The sequence below is a fragment of the Carcharhinus amblyrhynchos genome, chromosome 8, assembly GCF_965287045.1.
Source record: "Carcharhinus amblyrhynchos chromosome 8, sCarAmb.v2.hapA, whole genome shotgun sequence".
In the NCBI taxonomy this organism is placed as follows: domain Eukaryota; kingdom Metazoa; phylum Chordata; class Chondrichthyes; order Carcharhiniformes; family Carcharhinidae; genus Carcharhinus; species Carcharhinus amblyrhynchos.
In genome coordinates this window covers 46,340,512-46,355,845 of record NC_137331.1, presented here as the reverse complement: position 1 = coordinate 46,355,845, position 15,334 = coordinate 46,340,512, and the positions used below count along the sequence as shown (strand labels likewise).

Here is a 15,334-nt window from a genome sequence, read left to right as displayed (position 1 = left end):
TGGCTACACAATTCCACAAAATAATCAGCCTGCCTGATTTCGGAGAAATTTGACTTTGTACAACACTGACCAAGATTCCTCTAAATAGACAAACTAAAAACTAAAGTAGGGTCATGTGGACTTGAAATGGTACTCTGTTTTCTCTCCTTATGGATGTTGCCAGATTCCAACATCAGGAGTATTTTTCTATTAAACTAAAACGTTCCCGCTGTTCACGCTGGCAGGACCTTCTGGAGTTGCCGATAGCGTGCCCCCATTGTAGATTTCTTAATGGTGAGGAGTGCATTCAATGGGAAACCCACCCTCATTGACTCTGGTGGAACCAGAAGATTCTGCCATCAGCCAAAAAGACAGAGATGGGAAAGGAATGCTAGGCCTAACTGAAGCATGAAGCAGACTGTGACCATGATTGAAGTATAGTATAGTGATATACAGACTGGGAAAATCCACCATTTGATCCCGATCTGTGCAGAATCAGCTCAATCTGAACACTGATCAAACTCTTGTAATAAAAACAGAGAGTGCTGGAGAAACTCAGCAGTCTGGGGCAGCATCTGTGGAGAGAGAATCAGAGTTAATGGAGGTGATTCTCCCAGCCTGCTGTGCTGCTCTAGCTGTGCAATGAGCCAGAAGACATTAGCGGAGGCTGGCTAGCAGGCTCCCCGCTGGGCACACAGGCCTCCGCACGTCTCCATGGCAAAGTTTTTTTTAGAGTAACCGGCTCTACGCCAGAAACATGGAGCTGATTTCAATATTTCAATTTGCATTTACATCCCATTATCGGCACAGGACTGAAGTCTCCGGGCCTGCAGTCTCCGAGCCTGCTAGTGTCACCCTCCCCCACTCCGTGGAGTGAATAGAGGTTATTGAGCCCCCCCCCCCGCCATGGGGAATGGGGGTGCCCCCTGGGTAGTGCCAGCCTCGCTACCTGGCACTTCTCAAGGGGCAAACTGGCAATGTATAAGGGGAGCCTTGGCATTGCGCACTGGACATTGGGCAGTGCCAAGAGGTGCAGGGCCAGAGGGGATGCAGACTTTTAGGAGGCAGGTCTTTAAGGGGGAAGGCGGTCGGTAGGGGTGAGGTGGGGGTGGGGGTCCCACCACCACTTTGCAAATGGATCGGAGAGAAGGAGGACGGTGATTGGGCTGGCCATCGGGGTGAGGGGGAGGTATAGGGGTTACTGGAGGTTGGGGGGAAGATTGGAACTGTCAGAGGATGGTTCAGGAGATCGAGACTGACCAAGTGGGGAGGCATTGGGGCTTACCCGCAGAGGTCTTGGGAGTCAGCAATTGGGGGTAGGGGATTTCGTAGGCACAACAATTTGGGGGGTGGGGGAGGGGTGGGGTCACGAGGCTGGCCAGCTATCGAGAGGCCAGCAATGCAGGGTCACTGCAGATGCGTCAATTTTGGCATTGACAGATCGGTGCATGCTCAGTTGCCTGCTCAGCACTATGCTGCCGGTCTCTTCAGCGGGAAAAGGCCCCCTCCACCTCTGATTTTCAGAGTGAATCATGCTAGGGTGCTCCTCAGTGCTCAGAGTGTGGGAGATTCATCCTGAAAATCACGCAGAAAAAACTGGTGGGAGTTACTCCCATTTTCACGCAAACTCGGGACTTAAAATTTTTTTGGGAGAATCCCAGCCATTGTTTCGGATCTAAATGATCCTTCTACAGAACTGGTGCTGTCAGACCTGCTGAGTTTATTCAGCATTTTCTCTTTCTATTTCTGATTTTCAGCATCTGCAGTATTTTGCTTTTGTCAAACTCTTAGAATTAGTCTCAGGACAGCTGGGTTTGGAAGGAGAAAACATTGACTAAAGATTTCCACTTCTGATCTCCTGCCTGGTGACCACCTGCTGGAAAAGTGTGTACATGAAAGTAACTATAAGTGGCATTCTGTCTATTGATAATTTTGGCAGGAAAAAAACAGTTTGAGTATTGAATGAGATTTATCACTGATTTTCTCTTTAGCATTATTGACAGGAGGACTTTTATTCTCTCTCTAAGTCCTGTCAGTAGTAATTACATATCTAACATCACACATTTTAAAATATCCCTTTTGAAGAGCTGTAATCATTCATTTGCTACACAATAATTGGAACAGATGCACTAAGGCATCATAGGGTAATGGCATCCCCTTCCTGTAAGGATAATCATGAGCAAGCCCATGGAAAATCTCCTCTCTAACAGATGTCTAATTACCTCTTCAATTGCCAGCGGTTAAATGCTATTGTTAATTCTTATGCCATAGATTTCAATTTTCTTCTTGATTTTGGCAACTTCCTTCTTATACAATGCTGAACCGCACAGCAAATCGGACCTTGAATCTGATTGATGTTGCACATTTACAACTCTTTCTTCAGCATGTAGATACAGGCACTTCGCCAATGATCCTACTCTTCCATTTTGACAATAAGAAGATTTTTCTTAAGTTTAAGAAAGTTGTCAAGTCATTCAATTATAATTAACTATTTTTATATGAGATTATTCCTTTGGTCTGGTTGCATGCATCTTGTGAAATACACTCCAAACGATTTAATACCTGAAGTATTCCATCAATGCAAATGCAAAATCATTTGCATTCATATAAATACCATTGTATGACAGGCATAAATGTCTATAAACAGATGAAGTGGTCAAATTGATCTCTTCTGCCAGTTTGTCCTACATGCTGTAGGTGGAATCCATCACTTGTCAGAAGAACATAATCAGGTACAGCACTTAACAGTTTTTCTAGCTTAGTAGCCAAGGATGGAGAGCTTCAAGATCCAGAAGTAATTGTGAAAGCAAGTGATACCTTCAAACTTGTCCTGAAATGTTTGTCCTGGTGTTTTTCCTCTGTGTGTTTTAACATCTAATTTCCTCAACTCTAGACTTCAATTTCAAACCTATATAAACTATGATTGCCTCAGTGAATAATCTAAAAAAAAGGAAGTCATAAATGTTAAACATAACTGGGGCATTTCTCCATTCACATCACTTTACTATGAATGTAGATCTTCAATTACAAACACTTCATCTCAATATATTTTGATTTTATAATCATCCAGATCAACAACAAACATTATGCGTTTTTAAAAAAATTGTTGAGGGATGGAGGCTGTCAGTGGTTGGGTCACCATTTATTGTCCATCACTAATTGCCCTTGAATGTAAAATACTTCAGAGGGGTACGGGATTCATCACAGGAGGAGGGATGGTACATGATAATCAGCAGGACATTTCCTTGCCCATGTCTGACCTGGTGCCATGAGACTTCATGGGGTCCAGAATCAATATTAAGGACTCCCAGGTCAATTCCTTACTGACTGTATACCACTGTGCCACCACCTCTGTTCGGCCTGTCATGCCAGTGAGACAGGACATACCCTGCGATAGTGATGGTAGTATCTGGGACATTATCTGTAAGGTATGATTTTGGAGTATAGAATCTACAGTGCAGGAGGAGGCCATTCAGCTCTTCAAGTCTGCACTGGCAACAATCCCACCCAAGTTCTATCCCTGTAACCCCACATATTTACCCTCCTAATCCCCCTGACACCAGGGTCAATGTAGCATGGCCAATCAACCTAACCTGCACATCATTGGATTGCAGGAAGAAATGGGAGCACTCGAGAGAAATTACACAGACATGGGGAGAACATGCAAACTCCACACAGACAGTCATCTGAGGCCGGAATTGAACCCAGGTCCCTATGAGGCAGCAATCCTAATCTCTGTGCTGCCCTATTGCATGACTATGTTGCTTGACTAGTCAATGAGATAACTATCCCAATTTTGGCATAAGCCCTCAGATGTTAGTAAGGAGGACATTACATGGTTGACAGGACTGGGTTTGCCATTGTTGTTTCTGATGCTTAGGTTAGTCTGGTTTCATTCCTTTATAGTGGTTGAGTACAAATGGCCTGGTAGGCCATTTTAAAGAGTAGGATGGGGGCATTCAAAGGTGAGAGGGAAGCACTTCCAAGCACATCTTTGGGGCATGCCCCAGTTACACTATCCTGGAACTCAGAAGTTACGGCCCATGAGCTCAGAACTCACTGTCACTGGGGAATTAAGATTCAGTTAATCAAATCAGTGGTTCCTGAACTGGAATCTGCAGACCGTTGGAGGTCCATGATGGCCACCTCAAGGCAAAGTGATATGAAAATGCTTCCTGAACAGGGCTGGTTTTGCGTGTGGATGACATGAGCAGTGGGAGATAGGCTTCCTGTGAGCTGAAAGTGAGGGACAGCTGCCATATGTCCACCACACCCTGGAGGGGAATGTGCATGAAGGAGTGTTGAGATAGAGAGAACCCACTTCCACTGGTTGGAAGCACAAGGGGGCTGGATTTTATTAGGCGAGTGGGGGACCCCGATATCGGGATGAAGGGGCAATCCCAAGGCCACACTTACTTTTATCGAGACCTGCTGGATAATTTTATCACAGGCAGTGATAGTGCCTCTGGAACTGTTGCCATCCAGTTAAAGACAATGGATTTCTCCTGATGCTGCTGGCCCAATAACACAGCCAGCAGCCCTGAAGCCTCTGATCTGTCACTGAGAGAGGTGGTCACTGCTGAGGAATGCAGGAGACCTCAGGATCATGGATGGGTAAGTTTAAAAGAAAATAAAAAATTACAAACGCTGAAGGGGTTAGAGGGGAACCCGCCTGGATTGCCTTGGGGAGCTGATCCAACCTACAGTTTGTGCTTTTACTGTCTCTGTATCCCCAGTCCATCTCCCAGTGACCAGGGGGTGGGGGGGGGGGGGGGGGGTCATTACATTTTGCCTACGACTAGGCAGCATGAATTAAAAATTAGAGACAGATCTTACAGATCTTTCAGCAGCAAAATTAGCAAATAATTATTCAGCAGATGGGTGGCAGAAATCTAGATCTCTCTTCTGCAAAAGCCAATTAATGCAAGATAAATACTTGAACATAAAACTGAGATGTATTTTAACCACAGCTATTAAGAAATATGGCACAAAGGTGAGTAAGTGGAGTTGTGTTGCATATCAGCCACGATCCCAGTGAATGGTGAAATAGAGTTGAGGGCTGAACTGTGTACTCTATTTTTCTGTTTCTAAGTTGTATTATTAAAACACTCTTTACATGCGGTATTTTCATATTATACATTTTGTAGAAGATTATAATTTAGACGGGGGGATCTGGCAGGTGTTGCAATTACCAATCCCTTTGAAGAGGGTTCATTCCACCAAGATTGTGCCAGGGACCCAGGTTCGATTGGATCACTGTCTGTGCGAAGTCTGCATGTTCTCCCCGTGTCTGTGTGGGTTTCCTCCGGGTGCTCCAGGGTGTAAATGCATGGGATTACATAGCTAAAGCAGGGGGTGGGTCTGAGTAAGATGCTCTTTTGGAGACACAGTACAGACTCAGTGGGCTGAATGGCCTCCATCTGCACTGTCGGAATTCTATGATTAGCTAGGAAATATTTTAAAGCTGTATATGCCAGCCTGCATAATCTATTCACTTAATTTAGGAGTAATGTTTATGCACAATTTTGTCCAATCTTACAGTGGAAAAATCCTTCAGCCACTAGGAATAGATCCTCTGGAATTCTTTTCCAAAAGCACTTTAGAGTCCCAATTATTTAATATTTATTTTGAAAGTACAAAAAAACAGAAGTTGGCCACGCCCTCAGTATCCCACACTTTCAAATCCCTTCATTTCCTATTCAGGAGCCTTGTAACATTCTCTGAGATGTTCTTCTTTCTGATGAATGTGATAGAAAATTACGTTGCTCGCAACTGGTAGCTTTCCTTTCACTTCACCACATTGTCCGAAAGTGTAAAGCAACTTGCAGGCTATTTCTTCAGGCTAAGCTGCCTGATCGTAATAAGTTGCATTCATTGCATAGTTAATTCTCACAATGATGCCTGCATTGCTTGTTTTGCTTTCATAGAATCATAGAATCCCTACAGTGCAGAAGGAGGCCATTCAGCCCATCAAACCTGCACCAACAGCAGTTAAATTCAGTTAAATTTGCCTGCCATTTACCCCACTGTGTAAATGATCTAACTCCTCTGGCAAAGCTTCTTCTGCATGCGTTCCCTCTACTGTTCACCCAATGTTCTGCCATCGACTAATGCAGTGGATTACAACTCATTAAGATATCTAGGTTATTTCAATAGAGCAATGTCATTGTATTTTAATTTAATTTAATTTCTGCCTGTGGTTTCAAATGATAAAAAGAATGCATTTATACAGCACCTTCCTTAATCTCAGAACATCCTAAAACTCTTTACAGCAAATTAAGTACTTCTGAATGTAGTCATTGCTATAATGTAGGAAACAATGTCAAGAACATAGTTGAAGAGGATACCTCTGAAAGAAGGAACAAATAACTTGTATTTATACAGTGCTTTACTGACCACAGAACATTCCAAACTGCTCTACAACCATGAAGAACATTTTGAAATGTTACTTTAATGCCATTTAGCAGCATGAGTCTGCTGCTGTTCAGGTCTTGCTACATGTGAGCATTGGACTGTTTTGTTATCTGAAGAATGGTAAATGGGGCTGAACACTATGCAATTATCAGCGAATAGCCCAACTTCCAGCCTTGCAAAGGAGGGAAGGTCACTGCTAAAGCAGCAAATGATAGTTCAGCCCAGGAGCCCACCTTGAAAAACTCCTCATATCCTGGGGCTGAGATGACTGGCCAATAAAATGTCAGTGAGGATAGTAAGTAATTATTAAATGACCAGTCAGTTATAGAGTCATAGAAATTTACAGCATGGAAACAGGACCTTGGCCCAACTTACTCATGCTGCCCAGTCTTTACCATTAAGGTAATCCCAATTGCCTGCATTTGGCCCATTTCTCTCTATACTAATCTTACCCACGTAAGAGTCCAAATGCTTTTTAAAAATAAAATCACACCCACCTCTACCACTCCTTTGTCAACTTGTTCCAGGCATTCCTTCCAATACCTTCCTCCCTCATTTTGTGAGGCTTGCCTCCAGCTAACACATTGCCACAAGGCTGGTAACAATCCACCTAGTATTTCCATTGGTGGATAATCTAAAATTGATGTTCATTAACATAAAAGTATCCTGAATAAATCCAAAAGGAATTTAGGAGAAAAATTTTTATGCAGGGAGTAGTGACAATGTAGAAAATGCATCTACGTGGTTGAGGTAAATATTATAGATGTATTTAAATATATAAGTGAGAAAGGAATAAAAGAATAAGTTAATTGGATGGGATATAGTAAATCAAATTGAATGAGGCTCTTATGATGGATGAACACCATAAAAATTCCTGGTTTCTGTGTTGTAATGTAATCACTGATAAGTTAATGCTGCTTGTTAGCATTGCTAACTGATGACTGTGAGGAGAGAGATGCAGCAGGAGGTGGTTGGGGTGGACTTGTTGGTTGGGGTGGCATGGTGGCTAGCACTGCTACCTCATTGCACCAGGGACCCGGGTTCAATTCCCACATGTGTCTGTGTGGAGCCTGCACATTCTCCCCTTGTAAAGCGCCATCAGTTGTTTTCCCATTATGTGCAAGGAATCAAGTTGGCTCATAACGGACACTGTTGATGTAGAGATTTTTGGCAACCAATTTATTCAGAGCATAATCTTAAAAGAAAGACCAATGACAATGCATTAGTGATATTAGCTGAGGGATAAGTGTTAGCAAGTTACCGGGAGCATTCCTGATGCATTTCACATGGTGCTACATTATATTTTGTGTTGTCATAAAAGGATCTTGGTTTAATGTCTTATTCAAAATATAGCACTTGCAACATTTTAGCACTCTATCGGTACTGCATGTGAAGATGATGTTGTCAAGTGCATGAATTAGGATTTGAACCTGCAATTTTCTAACTCCTAAGGTGACAATGTCCGCACCAGAGGCATAATTCTCTAAAAGCAGTCTTTCCACTCATCTTGCTATTCAAATAAAGGTGGTAAAAGATGGTTAAAATTAAGACATTATGGAAGTCTCAGGGGAAAATGAATTCATGTGCATTATTTAGTGCTGCCGGTTGCATACCAGTGCACAGGGAAATAAAAGTTGTATGTTCCATTCTGTCACAGAGTCACAGAGGTTTACAGCATGGAAACAGGCCCTTTGGCCCAACTTATCCATGCTGCGCCTTTGTTTTAAAACCCCTAAGCTAATCCCAATTGCCCGCATTTGGTCCATATCCATCATACCCACGTAATTATCTAAATGCTTTTTAAAAGATAAAATCGTACCCACCTCTACTACTACCTCTGGACACTTTTGTATCTCTCTCCTCTCACCTTAAACCTATGCCCTCTAGTTTTAGACTCCCCTACCTTTGGGAAAAGATATTGACTATTTACCTTGTCAATGCCCCTCATTATTTTGTAGACCTCTATAAGGTCACCCCTCAGCCTCCTACGCTCCTGAGAAAAAAGTCCCAGTCTATTCTGCGTCTCCTTATAACTCAATCCATCAAGTCCCGGTAGCATCCTAGTAAATCTCTTCTGCACTCTTTCTAGTTTAATAATGCTCGAAATGAGAAATTCAGCACACAGGAGCCCAAATAATAACATGAGCGCAAACACTGACCTCCTGACTCCTGCAAAGACAACGGATCTGCAGAGTTGTTCACACTGCTGTTCATGTCAGTGGTAAGAATGATTATGTTGTTGGCCCACTTGATAATGTCTGTGATTTTCCTCATAGATATCTGTTTATTTATTTGTGTCACAAATAGGCTTACATTAACATGCAATGAAGTTACTGTAAAATTCCCCTAGTCATCACACTCTGGCGCCTGTTCAGGTACACTGAGGCCGAATTTAGCATAGCCAATGTGCTTAAGCCGCTGTACATCTTTCAGACTGTGGGAGGAAACTGGAGCACCCACAGGAACCCCACACAGTGGGTTCCCAAGCCAGGAATTGAACCCAGGTGCCTGGCATTGTGAGATAGCAATGCTAACCACTGTGCCACCGTGTTGCCCTGGGTAGACAGCAAACAGGATAACAATGCAGATGCCACCAATGCCAGCCTGAAAAAAATGCCACACATTAAAAACCGACCGCAAGTGGTGATTATGATGGTTACTGGCATTATTGTGTAAACATTTTATACCTGTAAAACTTTACTGACAAGATGTAATATCTATGACCTTTCCACTTAACTGCAGGTTAGATGAGTAATTTATTTTTTTCATTCTCAGGAAGCTGTACTTCAGACAATTGTATGTACTATGTACCAACTTTCAGGCTATCTTATGTCAAAACAATGTTTTGCTGAAATTTCTCAATCAATGTAATGTATGTGGAACACTGAACCCAATACTTATTGGACACAAAATATTCAAGGCTACAGAGCAGTACTGTACCAGTAAAATATATGATAGCATTCTGGCTGTGCATTTAAAACCCAGGCCTGATTTCTTTCCCCCATTGATTTCACAAAATGTAATAAAAAACCCAGACAAGGTGTCAAAGGTGCTGTCAACATGTTGGCACCCCTCAGAAAGCAAGTGAACATAAGAAATAGGAGCAGGAGTAGGCCATCTAGCCCTTCGAGACTGCCCCGTCATTCAATAAGATCATGGCTGATCTGAAGTGGATCAGTTCCACTTTCCCACTTTCTCCCCATTACCCTTAATTCCCTTGTCTACCAAAAACCTATCTACCTGTGTCTTAAATATATTTAGCGAGGTAGCCTCCACCACTTCGATGGGCAGAGAATTCCAGAGATTCACCACCCTCTGAGTGAAGAAGTTCCTCCTCAACTCCATTCTAAATTGCACCCCCCCCCCATCTTGAGGCTGTGTCCTCTAGTTCTGTTGTCCTTTCTGAGCAGGAAGAATCTCTCTAGCTCTACCCTATCCATCCCTTTCATTATTTTATACGTCTCTATAAGATCCCCCCCCTCATCCTTCTAAACTCCAACGAGTACAGACCCAGTCTATTTAATCTCTCATCATAGTCCAACCCTCTTATCTCTGGTATCAGCCTAGTGAACCTCCTCTGCACTCCCTCCAACGCCAAAATATCCTTGCGCAAGTGCAGCGACCAAAACTGCACACAGTACTCCAGCTGCGGCCTCACCAGTGCCCTGTACAGTTGCAGCAAGACCTCCCTGCTTTTATATTCTACCCCCTTCACTATAAAGGCCAGCATCCCATTCGCCTTCTTGATCACCTGCTGCACCTGCAGACTGGGTTTTTGCGACTCATGCACAAGGACCCCCAGGTCCCTCTGCACCGTAGCATGCTGCAGCTTTTTGCCCTTTAGATAGTAATCCCTCCTACTATTATTCCTGCCAAAGTGGATAACCTCACACTTGCTAACATTGTACTCCATCTGCCAGGTCGTCACCCACTCGCTCAGCCTATCTAGATCCCTCTGAAGACTTTCCACACCCTCCGCACAATTTGCTTTTCCACTCATCTTCGTGTCATCAGCAAATTTTGTCACCCTACACTCAGCTCCCTCCTCCAGATCATTTATATAAATGGTAAATAGCTGAGGCTCCAGAACTGATCCCTGCGGCACTCCACTAGTTACGAACCACCAATCATAATAGCACCCATTGATACCAACTCTCTGCCTCCTGTTAGACAACCAATCCTCTATCCATGCTAACACCTTACTCCCAACTCCATGCCCCCTAACCTTCTGAAGCAATCTTTTGTGCGGCACCTTCTCAAACGCCTTTTGAAAATCGAAAAACACTACATCCACCGGTTCCCCTCTGTCTACCGCACTAGTCACATCCTCATAGAATTCCAATAAACTCGTCAAACACAACTTCCCCTTAACAAATCTGTGCTGCATCTACTCTATCAAACGATTATAAAGCACAGGTATAAAAGAACCATTAGAAATAAAATAACAGGATCAATATTAAAGGTAAAATAAGCCCTCTTTACAGAACATTCAAACCAAGACTGTACAATGAGGGCATTAATCTGTAGTGAAGAACAGGTGTCGATAGTAGTCATGATGTGGATATGCCGGCGTTGGACTGGGGTAAACACAGTAAAAAGTCTGACAACGGTTGGACTTAAACCTGGTGTTGTCAGACTTTTTACTGTGAAGAACAGGGGCATTAATCTGTAGTAAGGAAGCAAATGCAGAAGTAGTTGAAATGAATAGGTGTGTCAACTATATATTGCAGGTTAAAATGTAACCAAAAAAGATAGGGAAAGAAGGAGTAGGGTGGAGTAGCTGTGCTAATTTGAGATAACATAATGCAGGGGGAAAAAAATGTTTAATTATCAGAAAGATGGAAACAGAATGCAAATAGAATGAGAATTGATAAAGGATCAAAAAACCACTAAGAGTTTACTACAGGCCACCAAATAGTAAGAGGCAGGTGAAGGATGAAATATGAAAGCAAATATTTGAAATGAGTAAAGAGTATACCTTAGAATTGTGAAAGATTTGAACAATCCTCAAATAAACTGGCAAGAAGCAACAGCAGAAGTACATGGGTTGGAATATTAAAAAAATGTACAGGATTCATCTTACCCAGCATGTTAAAAGCCCAACAGGAAAGGGTGCACTGCTGGAATTAGTATAAGAAATGAAGCAGAACAGATATATAGCTACAGGGAGACATTGGGACCATAGCTAGCACAACATTATAGGATTTCAGATAAGGTTTGAGGAGACATCTAAGATATAAAGTGAAGAAATAATTGATAAATTAACCAACCTTAGAGAGGGGAAAATCACTGTTTTGATGGATTGCATCCACACACATTAAATGAAGACAGGAAAGAGAAAGAAGAGTCACATAAATATGTATAAATAAATTGAAACGTGAATAGTGCAATATGGCTGGCAGAGAGCTAATCTGATTTCTGTTTTTACAAATGGAGATAGAAGAAGTTCAAGGAACTGTAAAACAATTAGCTTAATATTGGTGGGAAAAATAATGGGATCTTTATTCAAAAATGTAATAGAGAAACATCTGGAATCTAAAAATACAATGAAGAATGGTCAGCATAGATTTCAGAAGGAATAAGTCCTGCCAGGCCCTGGTAAAACCATTCTGACTACTTCCATGACTCTTCAGTGGGCTGACTGCAGTTCCAGCAGTGGTCACTGCTCCCAGTGGTGCTGCTGGATTTCGAGAGGTGCAAACTATCTGCTCCCTCACAGGGCAGAAATCATGACCTCAATTAGCAGCCTGATGATCATCAAGCCCAGACCGACGGAGGTGCGCTTGACCCCAAATGTATAGGGGCAGCATGTTGGCACAGTGGTAGCACTGCTGTCTCACAGTACCAGGAACCCATGTTTGATTCCCAGCTTGTCTATTGGAGTTAGCACATTCTCCATGTTTTGCGTGGGTTTGCTCCAGGTGCTCTGCTATCCTTCCACAGTCCAAAAATGTGCGGGTTAGGTTGATTGGCCATGATAAATTGACCCTAGTGTCAGGGGGATTAGTAGGATAAATATATAGAGTTACGGGAGTAGGGCCTGGGTGGGATTGTTGTCAGTGCAGACTCGATGAGCGAAATGGCCTCCTTCTGCACTGTAGGGATTCTATGATTCTATGAAAATTTCAGCCAGTTAGTGGGGCCACTGTTTCCATGAAAAATCTAGGCCTAAATATCTGAACGAGGTAGCGGAGCAAAGGGATCGTGGGAGGGAGTGGGAGGAGGGGGATAGAGGGGAAGGCTGTGTAAATAAATCATTAAAAATAGCATTTAAAAGAAAGTTTAATAAGTATCCTGGGATTAATTTCTACAATTACTAAGGAGAGAAGTTATGTTAACTTGTATAGGACCTGGTTAGAGTGTGCTTGAAGTAATGTGTACAACAATATGAACAATATTATTAAAAGAATATAGATGCACTGAAATGATGCAAAGAGATATATTAGAATAATAAAAAGACTTGCATTTATACAGCACCTTTCATAACCAAAGTGCTTTGCAGCTAATTCAGTAGTTTTGAAGTGTAGTCACTATTATAATGTACAAATCCAGAAATAAGGGATTACACTGACCAGAAAAGATAAAACAATCCAGAAAAGAGAACACAGGGAGAGATCTTTAAGATCATGAAAAGACGTGATTGGGTCGATGCAGGGAAGATGCTTTCACTCATTTGGGGAGAACATGGGGCCATAAAAACAACAGTCACCAATTAATCCAATAAAGGAATTCAAGAGAAACATCTTCACCCAGAGTCTGTTTATTTATCCGTGTTATAAGTAGGCTTACATTAACGCTGCAATGAAGCTACTGTGAAAATCCCATAGTTGCAACACGGCGGCTATTTGGGTACGTTAAGGGAGAGTTTAGCATGGCCAATGCACCTAACCAGCACATCTTTCAGACTGTGGGAGGAAACTGAAGCACCTGGAGGAAAGCCACACAAGCACAGGGAGAACCTACAAACTCCACAGTGAGAATGGCTAGAATGTGGAGCTTCCTACAACAAGGAATAATAGGGGCAAGTAATATAGATACATTTAAGGACAATCTGGACAAACACACAAGGAAGAGAAGGGTATGTTGACAGGATTCGATGAAAAAGGGTGAGGTGTGTGTGGAGCATGAGTGCTGTCATGAACTTGTCAGGTTGAATGGTCTGTTTCTGTAAATGCTATGTTATACTATATAATAATTAATGATAATGAAGGGCTATAACCTTGCTGACATTGGGTGGCAAACAGTGGCAGTACGGTGGCTCAGTGGTTAGCACTGCTGCCTCACAGTGCCAGGGACCAGGATTTGATTCCTGGCTTGGGTCACTACTGTCTGTGTGGAATCTGCACATTCTCCCTGCGTCTATGTGGATTTCTTCTGGGTGCTCGGTTTCCTCCCACAGTCTGAATGACATGCTGGTTAGATGTATTGGCCATGCTAAATTCTCCCTCAGTGTACCCGAACAGGCGCCGGAATGTGGCAACTAAGAGATTTTCTCGATAACTTAATTGTAGTGTTAATTTGCCAACTCCTGACACTAACAAAATAAACTTTAAAAATACAAACCTTGCTCCAAAAGCTCACTAGGAGAACAATGGTTTTGGCAATGGACTCTCAATCTACTTAACTTTGAATTTCTTCACTGGCATTAACTTATGTATTCTCAGTTTTGTGCTGGTGTGTTTAAAGTGATGCGGTAGTGTTTCATCATTTTATCACTTGTGTCTACAAATTGATCCTAGCAATCCTCACAGATACCTCAGCAAGACAACATGGATTCCAAAGAACAAGAAAATAGCAATAGGACTGAAATCACCTGTACAAACAAACAATAGATAAGAATGGCAATTTTTATAAAGTTCAGACATTGGGAGCTATGAAGTACATGTAAGAAGTTAAAACAGAGACACTTACAGCTGATATATTCCCATTGGATTTTAAAAAGATGGGAGAATGGACGAAATTGGACCACATTGTGGACAAACGGAATCAAACGGGTTTTAGAAGCGTTTAAGTACGTGGGCAATTCTAAATCCAGTCTGTAACAAAGCTTAAATTGCATACTTTGCTGTTCTAAAAGCAGACAGAGAAAATACTGGGACCAAACTGAAATGAAGTGATTCAGAAATAAAATGACAGAGTTGAAAGGATTACAAATGCCATACAACAAAAATATATCTGAACTTATTGCAATAACAGACACACGGATAGAGAAAAGGGCACAAAAAAAGTATTAAAGCGACGCTGAACTGCTGGAAGCTGCAAGGGGCACACTGATTAGATCAATAAACTAATATATAATGCGAGAAGTCGGAGGAAGACCTACCTGGGTGCTGGGTCAGACTCTGTCCTCATTGATGAGAAGCTGGCACTGCCCATGGACTCCGGGGGCACTGGGATATTTTTGCCCCGATTCTATAGCAGCGCTGGTTCCCCTGCTTGCTGTGCGCTCTGTGCTGCAGCGTTCAAGCAGAGAGCGGACGCGATAGCTCCCAGCCCCGTTACTGTCCCCCAGATGTTGTCTCCCAGATGTTTCATCCCAATCCACGTGGTCCCGGGGAAAGCAAATTAGATCTGCCCCCCCCCCCCCCCACACCTAATTGAAAATCAAGACGTCCTTGGTTGTAACTGAGATGCCATTCTTTCTCACATCTGCATTCCAACACTTGCCCCCAGCTGTACAAAGTACTCTGTAGCTCTTCGCAGCCCAGGATCTCGGATCCGCCCGAACAATTCGGCGACTTGTCAGTCACCCAGGAAAACTTTGGAGCAGCCTTGTGCTTCCTGAGAACATACCCTCTCACTAGCACTCCCTGCAGTCCAGCCAGACTCTGCCTGCTGCAGGATCCAACTCTCTCCACTTTCCCCCACACACAACAGGAATGCAGTGAGAGCTCTGTAACTCAAAACAAGTTCCCTGTCCTCCAGTACTGCTCCCTGTAAC

The 15,334-nt window shown here is 42.8% G+C and overlaps 1 protein-coding gene across 2 annotated transcripts in view; it reads right to left on the bottom strand.

Moving 5' to 3' along the window:
* The window catches only part of kcnv1 (potassium voltage-gated channel modifier subfamily V member 1), a 61,073-nt gene extending 46,140 nt beyond the window's left edge, over window positions 1-14,933 (bottom strand). Inside the window, exons 1-2 of one of the 2 annotated variants that reach the window (XM_080194866.1) lie at window positions 14,717-14,933; window positions 11,664-11,682 (exon numbers count right to left, since the gene is read on the bottom strand). The gene's annotated coding sequence lies outside the window, so the exon portion shown is untranslated. The remainder of the gene's footprint in view (window positions 1-11,663; window positions 11,683-14,716) is intronic. The other variant, XM_080194867.1, reaches the window with a different exon arrangement.
* Window positions 14,934-15,334: the final 401 nt, after the last annotated feature.